A 12,447-nucleotide genomic window follows, 5' to 3' on the forward strand; every position below is an offset into this window, starting at 1 on the left:
TTTAAAACAAACAAACAAACAAAAAAAAAAGGTGAAACAGGATTGTTCCGTGTTCTGTCAGGAACCAGTGTCTCTCTACTGCCTGCTACTGCCATTTCTACAGTCCCTGGGGAGATGGCTTCCTTTCTCATCTATGTGAATCTCAAGGTGCTGGAACATGCTGTGTCTTGTGGCCTCTCCTGCTGTATCAAGTTGGATCACAAGTCTGCCCTGTTAAGAAACCGGTCACTCTAAATGGCCAGATCCCACAGTCTGAAGAAACCAGTCCATGTCCCCCAATTCCTCAGGCCAGACAGAGAGTTAGTCATGCTATGTTGTTGGAGATTGATTCAGTTGAGAATCTGTGTGTCCAGATGATGAAGGTCCTGGTCCCCAATTTGTTTCTGATTGATTGATAAAGATGCCAATGGCTAATGGTTGGGCATGGGGCAGGAGTTGATTAGGTAGGGCTCAGAGATGAATGGAAGAGAATCTCCGTGACTTGGAGTAGAAGGATGGGATGCCGGAGTGGCAGGAGACAAAACCATCCAGACATGGGAGACGGGTTAAATGGCCACTGGCCACTTCCCTACTGGGCTCGAGGTAGCATGGGAAGGTTTAGGAGTGCCCAGGCTTTGAGGAAGCCAAGGCACTTAATAATAAGCTAATGTGTGTGTCTCTTGTTCTCAGACGCAAAGACAGCTGGCTCCTAGAGGTGGGCGAGTACCCAGAGCCACAGTGGTGTAGCAAAGCTCCCCACAACACTGTGTGGCTTCCGGCCCTAGTTTACGGCCCTAACTAGGTTTTCCATGCCTCTGGTCACAAGGCCTATGCCATGTTGAAGTAAATCTTGTGCTGTGGGACTTCCCACCACCCCCTGGAGAGGTTGTTAGCTGTCTTTTGTTTCGGGGATGTCTTAGTCACTGTTCTATTTCTGTGAAGAGACGCCATGACCAAGGCTGCTCTTGTGAAAGACAGCATTTAATTGGGGCTGGCTTACAGTTTCAGAGGTTCAGTCCACTATCAACACAGCAGAAGCATGGGACGGGATTTTGAAACCTCAAAGCCCACCCCCTGTGACTTCCTCCCATGGGGGCCATTCTTAGTCAAGCCACCATAGGGTTTCCAGGCAGCCATCATCCTCTTTGTTAAAGTTTTCTCTCCAAGATACACTTCTCCAGGTTTTGAAGGAAAGTCTGTCCTTGTCCCCTCACACAGTCACCATCACTGATACGATATACACTGTCCCTTTCTAAGGCTCTCTGACATCAAGGTCATGATTTCGAGTTCCTGTCTCTTAATAGAGCACACTTCTGAAGTACGGGTTTGTGTCAGCTCTTTCCTGCACCAACCAACTACCTTGCTCTCTTCTCACCTAAACCCCTTATTTAGATTTTTAAAGAATTAAGAGGCTGGGATGTGGTCTAATGGGTAAGGGCCTGCTGCTTGACCATGAGGACTTGTGTGTGGATGCCCAGCCCCACAGAGGGAGGGAGGGAGGGACAGGTGGCCAACCACCTGAGCTGAATCAGCATCTCCAGGGTTTCTGAGAGATCTGCTTCAAAAGAACAGGCATCTTCTTTGATTGTTCTTCACCCCCTGGTCAACTTCTGGCTTCTACATGCACGCACACCTGCACACATGTGCACACTCACAGACAAACACGCGCGTACACACACACACACAGATAGACACACACAGACACACACTTGCTTCCCTGCGCACCCACACGTACAAACACTCCATCAACACACTTAGAGATAAAAGTTGGGTGTGGTAGCATATACCTGTGATCCCAGCTCTGGAGGTTAAGGCAGAAGGAAAGCCATGAGTTAGAGGTCTGCCTGGGGTGAAGAGGACAGGAAAGAAAGCAAGAGGGCAGTCTGTTTACATAACATAAAACGTAACCTTTTCACTGTCTTTGAGCTGCACATCACGGCACATAAGAATTCGGCGCTCTGCACCCATCACCGCTATTTACTTCCCAAATGATGTTAGGCTCATCCCTGTCAGCGACTCCCCTGCTCCTCCTGGTCTATCCAGCCCTAACTGGGCACGAATCTGCTTTGCACATGGATTTACCTGCTCTGGGCTACTTTATGCAAATGAGGTCATAGGACAGAGGGTCATTGTGTCTGCCTTCTTTCCCGTCGCACAGTGATCCCAAGGTCTCCATGCTGTGGTGGGAGGCAGCACTTCATCCTTTTGTTAGGTCTGAATACATCTTACTCTCTGCGTGCACACCACGTTTCGCTTATCCACTGATCTGCTGACCACTTGGGTTTCACTCCCTTCGGCTTCAGGGAGTAGCATGGCCCTCAACAGCCTTGCATAGACTTACAAGTTGGAACGCTTGTTTTCAGTTTCGCATGTCACCTGGAATCAGAACAGCGGCGGTGCCCTCTCACGTGCACCAGGGGAGCATTTCTTCCCTTCCCTCACAACATTACTGCACACACACGCACACATGCACAGATGCATGTGGACAGACCAGAGGCCAAGGTCACACGACTCCTTCAATTGTTCTCCTCCTTTTTATTAATTAAAAAAAATTGAACATAGTCTGTACCCCAACTTCTAATCCCATACCACACATTAAGCATTTGAAGTACCCATGTTTGGGGAAATCCTAGGATCAGCACGTGAGGAACGCAATGGATGAGTCTCACCCTGGGAAAGCAATTGTATGACCAAATACCATATGTGGTATTTCCTCTGCCAGGCATACTCCTCTACACTTTTTGGTATAGAATCTCAGCTGAACCGAAGGTTCTCCAGTTCTGTAGGTTAGCCAGGAGCAACTGCAGAGATCTTCCTGCCTCCCCCATCCCAGCACTGAGATTACAGGCTTTAGGAGGCAAGGCCTAGCTGCTAAGGGTGGCCATTGAAGGTTAATCCTGTTCCTTGACTCTGATTACTCACTCTTCTCCACCCTGGTCTACTGTAATGTAAACAGCCCCTGCATAGCCTCAGCCATCACAATCTCAACAGCTTTGCCAGATCTTTCCCATAGAGATGGAGTGAAACCTTCTGACACTGACCCAAAATAAACCTTTCCCTCCTGAAGCCTTTTCTGTCTGCAATTGTGCTCACATTGAAGCCAAGGTATAAAATATAAGCCATGGCTTATATTTTACACACTTTATTTATTTATACACTTTTAGTCCCAGCACTAAGGAGACAGAAGCAGGCAGATCTCTGTGAGTTCAAGGCCAGGTGAGACTCTACTTCACATGCATGCTCGCGCGCACACACATACACACACACACACACACACACACACACACACACATACACACAGAGGCATGTATATTGTAAAAATGTTCTTTTTGTATATGTGTGGGATGGGTTCAGACTGGATCTCACTGTGTATCTGTGGCTGGCTTCAAACTTCTTGTGTCTCCCAGATTAGATTCAACTTTTTTGAGAAACTGTTCAGCCTTAAAAAGTTGCAGGCCTGTGGCACTCATTTATGGGGCACTGGGGGTGAACCCGGTTTTCATGCATGCTAATGCCAGCCCTCTACCAGCTGAGCTACATTCTGTCTAGTTTTTGGTTTCTTGAGACTGGTCTCACTATGAAAGCCTTAGCTTGGCTGGGACTCACTGTTTCAGATCAGGCTGACCCGGGATATAGGCTGTATCCCCTGTACTGTTCATGATGTAATTTGAATAGTAGACTTTCATCAGCTACATGACATACAATGTTGTTTCCCATTCTGTAGGTTCTCTTTATGCCTTGTTTTTTGGTAGGGGTGTAGTTGTGGCTGCTAGAAACAAAGAATAATCTTGCCCCTCCCTCTCCCAGGCCTCGCGGCTCTGGAGTCCGCCTCCTGACCGACCTTTTGGCCCCGCCTCCGTGCGCCCCGCCTCTCGCGAGCCCACTCAGGTCGCAGCTTCATCCCCAACCCTCCTGCCTCTAGACTGTCGCTCCGCCCCCCAGACCCCGCCCCATCTGGCTCGTCCCCCCTCAAGCTACGCCCCGAAACGTCCCCGCCCCCAGCTCGCCCTGCCTCCCCGGAGCCCTCCCGGCCCGCGCGCGCGGCCAGCGCAGACCTCCCGGCTCCACTGGCGGCGCGGGCGGCGGTAAGTGCGGCCCGGCTGGGTGCTCCCTGGGGAGCACCAGATTCGGGGCGCTGGGCACGGGGCGGCAACGGAAGCGGGGGTCGCGCTTTGACACCTGCCTAGAGTCCCGGGGCACCGCGCTGCCCTCGGGCGGCGAGCAGGGACGTCGTGGGAACCGGGGTGGCGCGCTCTGGGCGGGATTGAGGGCGAGGGGTTCCAGCAGTGCTCCGATTGTGTCTGGTTCTCAGGCCCGGACTACCCAGCTTCTATCCGAACCTCCCCGAATAATATCCCTCGGGCTTATAGGAAAAGACGCAGTTTTCTCTAAGTAACCTTTAGTATCTAAGTTGCGATTTGGAGAAGGATCCGGTGCGTACTCTGAAAGCAAAAGCGAATAGACAAAAAGTAGGAAAACTTTCCAGATGCTCTTTACTGTTCCCAGCCCACGCGTCTTTTGCTCTAAGCCCTGTGGGTTTCACACGGGTTCCCAGACGGGTGCGGGCGTATCGGAGTGGAGGGGAGCTGTATGACTGTGGAGTCTGGAGCCCAGGCGAAGGAGGACGTGGCCCCTGCCTGTCCTGCCACCCCAGTTCTTGGCTTCCCAGGTTCCCAGGTCACTGTAGGTCTGGACGGTGCGCCTGATCATTAGGTGTTGTGCCCACAGGTTTAAGAGGAAGAGGTGAGGGGAGCACGGGTGTGTTTTAGAAAGGCAAAGCTCCAATGATCAGGTCGTTTGGACATTCCCTACCTAATACTTCGTCGGATTTGTGCTTCCGGTTACTGGAGCTGATGTCATTCCCTGTTGGACTGAGCTCTAGTTGTTGGGAAATAGTTTGTGGAAGTCACGGGGCACTCTAAGCTCATCAGCTTCTTGCTGTTTTGAGACAAGGTCTTATGTAGCCCAGGCTGGCATCCCAACTGCATATGTAGCTGAGGCTGGTCTTGAACTCCTGGACTTTTTGCCTCCGCAGTGTTGAGATTACTGTGCCTCCGAGTCCTTCTCCAGCCTCCTTTGAATTAAACTGTTCTCTCCTGAGGATGGTGAGCTGGAGCCGGTCCGGAGACTCCTGGACTCCATATTGGACCTTCTCTTCTGCCCTCCGCTCCAGCCTCCTCAGATTGGCTCTTTTAAAGTAGAACTAATGCAGAGAGAGAGAGAGAGGCTGTAGGGAAAGGAGCTGAGTGGTATCAGTAATTCCTCCAGTGTTTGGCCTTATCAGTTGGATCTGGATCCAGAGGGCGTGTCACTTGTTCTGCCTGGCCTAGAATAACACCCATACTGCACCTGGCTCTCTTCTTAGCCAGTCCTTGCTCTGCCTTCTAAAGGTGTTCAGGCTAGCTTGGAAATATTTGTTGTAGATCTACTGTGGGAGAGGCCCATTGTCCTTCTTCCTGTACCACTAAAGGCATTAATAATGAATGGTTTTTTCCCTGCTTGAAAAAAAATATCCTTATGATATTTTACTGAATCAAGTGACCCAGAGATTGCTCTGAGATCCATCATCAGTGCCTTGAGTCTCTAAAATACTTCACTGAAGTAGCTTCCTGCCTTTGGCAGATACATTCCTTTGTCCTTCAATACTTTTATGACCTGGCCATAGGAGGGGAAAGGACTACCCCTTGTCCTTTGACAATGCTGGGAAAAAAAAAATGGCTCCTGGCCCTGAGTGGCTTATGTTATGGGTGAAAAGCAGGCATGCTGTTGAAAAGTTCAGAGCTTAGCTCAGAACCCCAGCTGAGGCAACTGGGAGATGTTCCTAGACAGGGAAGGTTGTACAGAAAAGCTTGTATCTGAGGACACCACACATAAGCAGAAAGATCTCAGCAAAGTTGCAGCCGAGGTATAGACTGGACTAGACCACAGTAAGAGGGAAACCTGAGATGAAGGAGCTGGCAAGGCAGTTCCTGCTTTCCTGCCTTAATTTAATCCAGTCATCCCTACTGGTCTCGGCATGGCCTCATGCCGCTGTGAGAATGGGCAGGACCCCTTACCCCATTTCAAATTCTCCTGCACATTTCCCTGAAGCTCCCATGGGGGTGGAAAGTAAGAGGAAGCCCTGGAGTCTTGGCACCAGTCACTTGTATTTTGTTTGTTTTGGCTTTCTGCTGCCATGAAAATAGCCCAGGGAGCCAGGTGGCTCATATCCACAGGTAAATAGACTCCGCTCTCTGTGTCTGTCTCTGTGGCCCATTTGGCCACCCATGGCTGACTCTGAACTTGAGTGGTGATTACCTGCTGTGGAATTGGAGTTTGAGGTCAAGTGCTGCTTTCCTCATAACTTTCTTTTTCTTGAGCATTCACTGACAGACTGGACAGTGATGACAGCATTAGACTCATTGAGATTGTCACTTGACTACAGATCTTTGAGAACTGTGTGTCATTTTATTAGGTTTGTAGACAAGAAGGCCCCTGTCTCAGCATCCTAAAAGTCACATCCAAAATGCCTTCAACAAAAGACATGTTAGTGATAGAAAGTGTAACAGGTCTACGAGCCTTCACATATGAAGACCAAAGACCTTGAGACACTGTTTCTACACAGATGGTAGGGCTGAAGCAAGTCTGTCTGCTCAGTCTTTTTTGGCCCTCTATAAGTGTTATTCTCCTGAGGATGGGCAGGACTCCAAGGTTTTAACAACTAGGATCAGGAGAGAAAGAGCGAGAGAGCGAGAGAGCAAGCGAGCGAGCGAGCGAGCGAGAGAGAGAGAGAGAGCCTTTCCCTTCCCTCTTCTTCTTTTTAAAGCATGTGTATGGGGAAGGGAGATTCCTTGCTGCTCTTCCAGAGGCCCTGAGTTCACTACCCACCATCCACATCAGGCAGGTCAGAACTGCCTGAAACTCTAGCTCCAGAGGATCTGATGCCCTCTTCTGGCCACCATGGGCACTGCACTCATGTGCACATACCCACATCTGGACACATAACTCACACACCTAATTAAAAATAAAAATGAAGCTTAAAAAGTTTTAAGTGCAGGTGCGTATATGTGGAGCCCAGAGTTCAGTGTGAGTGGAGCCTTCGGGACTTTAAGTCATCTTCTGGGATACTGCCCACCTTCTTAGAAGCAGAATCCCTCAGGGGCCTGGAGCTTACCCTGTAGACTAGCCAGGCTCTCTGGCCGGCTAGTCAGTACCAGAGATTGTGACATCTGTCTCCGGATTGTTAACTGGGATTACAAGCATATGACACCATGTTTAGCTTTTTCTCTCGGTCCTGGATATTATACTCTGGTCCTTAGGCCAGCACCATTGGAGCCAGGTGGCTCCTGGAGGGCTCAAGGAGTAGCCTCGAGTTATGGCATCCTTGGAGAACAGTGCTTGTCCTTCACCTGCCCATAGGGAGGGAAGGCGGGAAGACATCAGAGGGAGACAGTGCTTTGAGACCCGAGCAGTGTCCCATCCTGCTCAGGGTCACCAGTACGCTGTCATCCTTGGCAGTTTTGTTCCTGCCTTCCAGTTAATAATTGGGAAACAACTATCCACCTATTGGAATCCAGTCCCTGTACAGCATTAATTCCCCAGGGTCCAAAGCCTAGCAGATGTGTCCAGGCTCTGACGTCATCACTGACATCACTCACACTGGAGAACCCTGCAACCAAGTTACAAAAAGGAAATGTGTTGGGTCTCATTCTCCCTGAAGCGCATCTTGCCCTCAGGACATAGATTGGATGGACCTGGAAGGCTTCAGGAAACCAGTGATGGTGAACTTAAGTCATTTGTCCCATGGAACCTCTTGAGCTACCTCAAGTCCCAGAGTTCAGTGTGAACTGGACATGGCCCCATACACCTCTCATTCTAGCCCTCAGGAGGCTGAGGCCAGACTCAGGAAACCAAACTAGCAATCCTGCAACAGCAACAGGGAAATTATTGACTGACTTAACCCGGATTCCAGTGAAATTTATAGACCAATACAGACTGATATATTTAAATATAAATATAGACATATTCTTTTTGATGTTGTTCTTGTTTTGAGACAACGTTTGTCTGTGTAGCCTTGGTTGCCCTGGAACTCACTCTGTGGACCAGATCGGCCTTGATTGTCTCAGAGATTCCCCTGCCTCTGCCTCTATGGTGCTGGAATTAAAGACATGCACCACCACTGCCAGCTTAAAAAAATTAATTAAGAACTACTAGTAGGACCTGCAAGGTGGCTCAGGAGATAAAGACACTCACTGCCAAGTCTTATGATTTGAGTTTAGTTCTCAAAATCCATGAAATGGGAGGAGAGAACTGACTTCCGTAGATTGTCCTGTGACTACCATGCTTGCACGGTGGCATACATGTATGCATGTGCACATACATGTGTGCATGCACAATACACACAAACTAAATAAATATAATTTTAAAATTTAAAATAAACAATGGAACCCTGTAGGATTTCACGAAACGTGAGAGATGAAATCAGGCATAATTTGAGCAAGGATGTGAGGTGGGTACTGGCTTTCTTTGTTGGTGGTCCTTTCTTCTCTCTGAGCCTGTGCTTTTCTTGGTCACTGTAATCAAGACATCCAGGACCTGAGAGCCTGGTGCAGGCTTATTAATGCTGTCGTTCATTCATGGGGGAGCCTGGAATGTGGTTTCGCTGGGATCCCTAGCGGTACACACTGATTGTAGGACGCAGCTTTGCTCGCTGTGGAAGCGGTTTTCCATTCCACAAATCAATGTAATTTGTAGTTATGCTGTATTTGGACCTTGTGGTAACTTTATCTTTGCCTTGTGGGACATATGAGCCTACAGAAACCACTGAAATTCAGAAGAAGGAATTTGAAAACATTTCTGTGACATATTTTACCAAGTTACCAAGAGCTTCTGACACCCCCCCTCCACACACACACACACACACACACACACACACACACACACACACACACACACACAAGGTGTATGGATCAAGTCTGTCAGGGCAGCCAGACACCGACCCAGCAAATGCCATTTCTTAAGCCTGAGGGTTTGACGTTCTCTTTTGTCTACTCTGCCCTTCCTTCTCATCCTCAGGCATTTGAGAAACTGTTCTTTCTCCTTGTTTGGCCGTCAGAGTTATCTCCAGTTAAATTTCATTACAGTGACACATTTTTTGTATTTTACAGACTGAACTTCAGAGTCTTTAAGCAGTGTTTAATCTCATGGGCCTACAGTTGTGGGATTAGCATAGTCCTGCTCCCTTATGCACAGATCACCCTAAGGGATATTTTGCTCCCTCTTCCAAGACCTCAAAGACCAGATCCATTTGGCCTTCTCTGCTGGTTTTCCTTCTTGTTTACAGTCTAAGCCATTTCCTAAGGCTTGCATCCATGTGCACACCAGCCCTTTCCCTGCCTCACTGGAGTTGTTTCTGTGATCGCCCGGCCTTGTGTTTCCTTTCCAGGGTGAGGGCAGCGGGGCTGTGAGGACGAGTGGAAATGAAAGGTTCTTTTTCTTTCTGGAAGAACTGATTTCAGAGGATTACGGTTGCTGGTTAAAAAAAAAAAAAAAAGAAAGAAAGAAAGATGCTTTACCTCTGTGAAGGCCTTGCCCTTGTGAGTGTTGATCTGATACCTAAGTCTAGAAAACCCTTTGCTTTCCTCAGAGGAGCCTGTCTTTCCCACTGCATGTGCCACACACTTGTGTTTGAGAAGGAGGGAGCAAGGGGGAGCTGGGGACTGCATTTAGCTTGGAGGTGTCTTTGAAAACTGATCTTTTGCTGAAATTCTGGGGTCTCATCACTTTTGAATTTCTTTTAAACCTTTTCATCCCTTTTTGAGATGGATGGTCTCATGTAGCCCAGGTTGGCCTCTTACTCTCCAAGTCTGGCTAAGTTTGAACTCCTGGCCCCACCTCTTCAGTGCTGGAATTGCAGGAATATATGTCACTACGCCTTGCTATTTTTATTTTTTACATGTATGTGTGTATGTGTGTGCATGTGTGTGGTGTGTGCATGTGTGTGGTGTGTGCATGTGTGTGATGTGTGCATGTGTGTGATGTGTGCATGTGTGTGGTGTGTGCATGTGTGTGATGTGTGCATGTGTGTGGTGTGTGCATGTGTGTGGTGTGTGCATGTGTGTGATGTGTGCATGTGTGTGGTGTGTGCATGTGTAGATTCCTGTTTGCTTGTGTGGGGGTGCACATGTATGTGGGTGAGTGTGCTCACCCAAAGTTGTCAGTTTTAACTATGTTAACTTCTGAGTCCTGTGCTGAACCCAGAGTTCCCCATTGGCTAGTCTAGCTAGCAAGCTGCCCACTCCCCAGCCCCTAAGTCTGACTCGGGAATGCTGGGCTTCCAGGCCTGCCGTAAACATGGGTTCCCAGATCTGAACTCTGGTCCTCACACTTGCATGACAAGTCTCTATCCACTGGGACATCTCTTCGGACCTCATTTGACTTTTCTTTTTAAAAAAAATGTTATCTTAAACAGGGTCTCTCTTTCACGTAGCCCTGGCTGTCCTAGAACTCACTTCATAGACCAGGTTGGCCTTGAACTCATTGAGATCCATCTGCTTCTGCCTCCCAAGAGTTGTGAGTACAGGTATTGGCTATCCTGGCTGGCGTAAAGAAAATGTCCTAAAATGAAATTAATTTTGTTTTTTGCGTCTGGGTATTTTGCTTGCATGTCTGTCTATACAGAGCTCAAATTCCTGATGCCCACATGAGCCAGCAGATGGGGTCAGATCCCCTGGGAGCAGAGTTACAGACTGTTGTGAGCTGCCCTGTGGGTGCTGGGAATCCAGTCCAGGCGGCTCTTGCCCCGAGGAGCGTAGTGCAGTCTCCTTGCAGAAGCAGAAGCTGCCTAGAGCAAGAAGCAATTAGGGCCCAGGAGGCAGGGCTGTGTACCGCAGGTCGTCAGGTCTGTGTATGGTGGCCCTGGGCATTAGGATGAGCCTGAAGGGTTTACTAGGTACATGACCCTAAGTCTTACTAAAGACGTCACTCCCAAAGCTACCTAGCTGGTTTCCTGCAGCCACTGGAGTTTGTCAGAGCTGGGCTAGGAAGTAGATGTGACTCCCGGCCTCTGGAATATACTCACAGATACTCACAGGCTTGGGGACATTAATCCAGAACTCATTACTCATAGAAGAATGGATTTGAGTCCTAGCTCTGGCCCTGGAGGACTGGCTAGCTGGACTGAGGGACTCTCTCTCCCTCTCCCTCCCCCTGACCCTCCCTCTCTCTCTTCAGGGTCTAATATATTCCAAGCTGACCTTATCTTCCTTCCTCCACCTTGAGTTCTGAGATTAAAGGTCTTTGCCACCAGGCTAGCTAGGAGGCTCTGATAAGAAAGGACTTAACAGGACATCGAGATCCAAGTGGGCCTGTCAGTCACCTGGACAGGACAGTGGCTCAGGAAAAGCTGCTGGTTCTGGGGTTCTGGGGCAGGCGAGGCGGCCCATCAGGTATAGGTGTTTGCTGTACAAACCTTGAGACCGGAGTTTAATCTCTGAAGCCCACATAAAGCGGAAGTGGAAAACTGACTCCAGAGAGTTGTCCTCTGAGCTCCACACCAACTCTTTGCCCCGCCCATGATTATTAAAAACATCACATTTTTAAAAGCTGGTTCTCCTCGAGATTTCAGGATAACTTACCTGTGGTAATGCATACCTGTCATTCCAGTAATGAGGATTAGAGACAGGAGGATCACTGCAAGTTAAAGACCAGCCTGGTTTACATAGCAAGATTGTTTCAAAATAAAAAAATATTAAGAAAAGAAAAAGAATACAGCACTTGCAGAAGTGGGGCGCGGCCTCCTTGGTCACTGTCTGTCCTTGTCCAAGGATGCTCTGTCTGTGAGAGGTTCTGCTTGTCTCCTGTACGACACTGTGTCTTCTCTGGGTTCTTTTTCATTTTAAAAATATTTATCTTGTATGTATGTATGTATGTATGTATGTATGTATGTATGTATGTATGTATGTGAGCACACAGTGTGCCTGAGTCACTGTGCAGCGCAGGCTGGTCACAGACTTGCTAGGATTGTGTTTGCCATGATGCTGGTGCTCGGCAGAATAATTTCAAGGCAGATCTTGAAATTCTAGGAGACTAAAGACGCCAAAGGCAAGAGCAGATGGCTGCTCTGGCTCTGTCACTCCCAAGAAGTACTACAGGGCAGGAACAGCTTTTCTCCCACAGGGGGAAATATTTACACATAATTTACACTAACGGAAGAAGCATCGCAGGAGAGAGAAGCAGGCAGCATCTAGAAACTTAGACATATTCTCTAGACGTGAGTGCTGGGAGGACAGTGGGCCTGTGACAAAGTCCATCCACACGTGTGTTGACCTTTGGTCATCTTTCCTATGCTGTAAGTAGGAGTCCTTCTGGTGAGGAAGTTCCTGGGAGAGGGACAGGACGGCTGGGTCCTTCAGAACCTCTGCTTTCTGCTCCTACGGAAAAGGCGGAGTCCTGAGACTGTGTGTGTGTGTGTGTGTGTGTGTGTGTGTG

At 48.7% G+C, this 12,447-nt stretch overlaps 1 protein-coding gene across 1 annotated transcript in view; it reads left to right on the plus strand.

Moving 5' to 3' along the window:
* Positions 1–4,005: 4,005 nt before the first annotated feature.
* The window catches only part of Litaf (lipopolysaccharide-induced TNF factor), a 36,666-nt gene continuing 28,224 nt past the window's right edge, over positions 4,006–12,447 (plus strand). The window contains exon 1 of the mRNA NM_001105735.3: positions 4,006–4,064. The gene's annotated coding sequence lies outside the window, so the exon portion shown is untranslated. The remainder of the gene's footprint in view (positions 4,065–12,447) is intronic.

Source organism: Rattus norvegicus, chromosome 10 (assembly GCF_021556685.1).
Source record: "Rattus norvegicus strain SHRSP/BbbUtx chromosome 10, alternate assembly SHRSP_T2T, whole genome shotgun sequence".
Taxonomy (NCBI): domain Eukaryota; kingdom Metazoa; phylum Chordata; class Mammalia; order Rodentia; family Muridae; genus Rattus; species Rattus norvegicus.